Source organism: Bison bison, unplaced genomic scaffold (assembly GCF_000754665.1).
Source record: "Bison bison bison isolate TAMUID 2011002044 unplaced genomic scaffold, Bison_UMD1.0 scf7180017864167, whole genome shotgun sequence".
NCBI lineage: Eukaryota > Metazoa > Chordata > Mammalia > Artiodactyla > Bovidae > Bison > Bison bison.
In genome coordinates this window covers 7,641,578-7,644,496 of record NW_011494739.1, presented here as the reverse complement: position 1 = coordinate 7,644,496, position 2,919 = coordinate 7,641,578, and the positions used below count along the sequence as shown (strand labels likewise).

At 53.4% G+C, this 2,919-nt stretch overlaps 1 protein-coding gene across 1 annotated transcript in view; it reads left to right on the top strand.

Annotated features, from left to right (window-relative positions):
• The window catches only part of LAMA5 (laminin, alpha 5), a 66,118-nt gene that overhangs the window by 29,269 nt on the left and 33,930 nt on the right, over positions 1 to 2,919 (top strand). The window lies entirely within an intron of this gene.

Below are 2,919 nucleotides of genomic sequence, written 5' to 3'. Positions count from 1 at the left end.
GAGACCCCCCCCCTCTGACACGCTCAGCGGGGACTCTGAGCTCAGCCAGTAAGGCGGGGCTCAGGAACCTGCGTCTTTAACAAGCTGCCACTGGTGCTATGTGCCTAAGTGGCTCCAGCGCCATGAATTCAGCAGTGAGCACTCAGCTAAATTATCAGCTGGAGCCTGGCACTAGGCCAGCTCTCCTCCGGGCTCGGCAGTGGATTCGTCTGTGTGTTCACGCCTCCCTCCCTCATTTTCCCTTCCCTCTTATCTCCCTCCCTCCCTCCCTCCTGTCCATCAGCAGCTGTGTGTGGAGTTAACACATGCTGGGCTGTGTTCCTGCTCCAGAGGCACAGGTGGGCTTCCCGCCCCACCCCAGCAGCCCCTGTTCTGGGCAGGCAGGAAATGGGAGGCCTGTGCCCAGTGCAGGGGTCCTGGCAGGGCTGAGGGCTCTGGGGCATAAAGCAGGTCCAGGGCTGGACAGGCGGTGCTGGAAGAGGCAGCAGAGCCTGCCAAGGGAGCCTGAGGCCAGGCTCCTGCAGCCCCCAGCCCCTGCTGGCCACCTCCTCCTGCTGCTTCCCTCGCCTTGAAATTGTGCAGCCCCCTCAATTCTGGGGTTTATCGCTGTGTCCACATCCTAGTTGATAGGGAGGTGGATGAAGCCCAGACAGTGCAGAAGCTCACCCCTGTTCTCATAGTCAAAAAACACTAAGAGGTGAACCCTAGACCTCCTCAGGCATGGCTGATGGGTCTGCAGCGGGAGGGGTATGATCACACTGGTGCAGGCCCCCAGAACCCGTGTGGTCCATGCAGCCTCAGTGTGGCCCTGGGTGAGGATTCCTGCCCACAGCTTCAGGTGCTGAACCCAGATGCAGTTGGTTGCTTTGGGAAATTAATTGCCAAGTGGGACTCGTGATGGTTGTTTAGGGCGCCAGCTGGGCGGCCAGATCAGCTCCAGAGGAGAGGCAGGCCTGCCCGTGCCTGTCGGGAGGGCGTCGGCATCCGCCCTGACTCACCTGCACCTGGGCATGAGCAGAGCTCTGCTCACCCTTCAGAACGTGTGGGGTGTCTCTCCCAGAACCGCGAGTGCTGACACCCCTCGCTCACCCATGCCCCACAGCGTCGGCCTGTTGTGTCCTCCCTGCGTTCTGTCTGCCGCCTCCTCTGCCTCTTCCATGAGGGCTCTGCCCTACCAGCTGCTCTTCTCTGCCCCTCAGCCTCTACCACCATCACCTCCACCCCCACCTGCATCCTCTCTGCCCTCTCTACCACCATCATTCTGAGTGCTGACTACCTGCCCCATGTGCCCAGCCCCCAGTCTCTCTTCTCCACCCCTCGGTTTGGAAGACACGTGTTTTGTTTCTGTTGTGTCTTAGTCTATTCAGGCTGACAGAATGCCAGAGGCTGGGTGGCTTATAAACCATGCAGACTTATTCCTTACAGTTATGGAGGCACCTAAGGCCCCTTTCCTAGTTCATAGGTGACTGTCTTCCAGCTGAGTCCTTGTAGTGTGGGAGGGGCGAGGGAGCTCTCTGGGGTCTTTTTATTTTTATTAAGATTCTTTTTTGTTTTAAAGCATTTTATTTTTGGCTGTGCTGGATCTTTGTAGCTTCTTGGGAGCTCTCTCTAGTTGCAGAAAGCGGGGTCTATTCTTAATTGTGCTACTTGGGCTTCTCATTGTTCCAGAGCACAGGCTCTATGGCACATGGGTGCAGCAGCTGCTGTGCTGGCTGAGTTGCCCCACAGCATGTGTCCTTCCGGAACAGGGATTGAACCTGTGTCCCCTGCTTTGGCAGGTGGACTGCCAACCGTTGGATCGCCAGGGAAGTCCTCTTTGGTGATAGTTTAGCTGGTTGTAGAATTCCTGGTTAATGGCTGTCTCTTTCAACACTTACATGTCATTTCACTGTCTTCTGGGTTATAATCTTTAAAGACTCTCTTTCTATGGTTTCAACCTGATTGCTCCATGAAGTGAAGTTCCTGGGGTGCAGCCCTGCTGTTGGCTGCATCGACTGACCCCATTGGGTTGTTTCTGTGCAGGTTTTCAATAGGGCTTCACCTGTGTGGTGACCATGTGCCCTAGATTGGGAAGAATCCCTCCAGCGTGGTTTTCCAGGGACTTTTGACAGATGCCCTAATCTTTGTGTTAATTTCCTGGTTAAGGGGTACACTGACAGTGTTCAGTTCAGCCACTCAGTCGTGTCCAGCTCTTTGCAACCCAAAGAACCATAGCACGCCAGGCCTCCCTGTCCATCACCAACTCCTGGAGTCCACCCAAGCCCATGTCCGTTGTGTCGGTGATGCCATCCAACCATCTCATCCTCTGTCATCCCCTTCTCCTCCTGCCCTCAATCTTTCCCAGCATCAGGGTCTTTTCCAATGAGTCAGCTCTTTGCATGAGGTGCCAAAGAGTTTCAGCTTTAGCATCAGTCCTTCCAATGAACACCCAGGACTGATCTCCTGTAGGATGGACTGGTTGGATCTCCTTGCAGTCCAAGGGACTCTCAAGAGTCTTCTCCAACGTCACAGTTCAAACGCATCAATTCTTGCAGCACTCAGCTTTCTTTATTGTCCAACTCTCACATCCATACATGACTACTGGAAAAACCATAGCTTTGACCAGACGGACCTTTGTTGACAAAGTAATGTCTCTGCTTTTTAATATGCTATCTAGGTTGGTCATAACTTTGCTTCCAAGGAGTAAGCGTCTTTTAATTTCATGGCTGCAGTCACCATCTGCGGTGATTTTGGAGCCCAGAAAAATAAAGTCAGCCACTGTTTCTCCACCTATTTGCCATGAAGTGATGGGACTGGATGCCATGATCTTCGTTTTCTGAATGTTGAGCTTTAAGCCAACTTTTTCACTCTCCTCTTTCACTTTCATCAAGAGGCTTTTAAGTTCCTCTTCACTTTCTGCCATAAGGATGGTGTTATCTG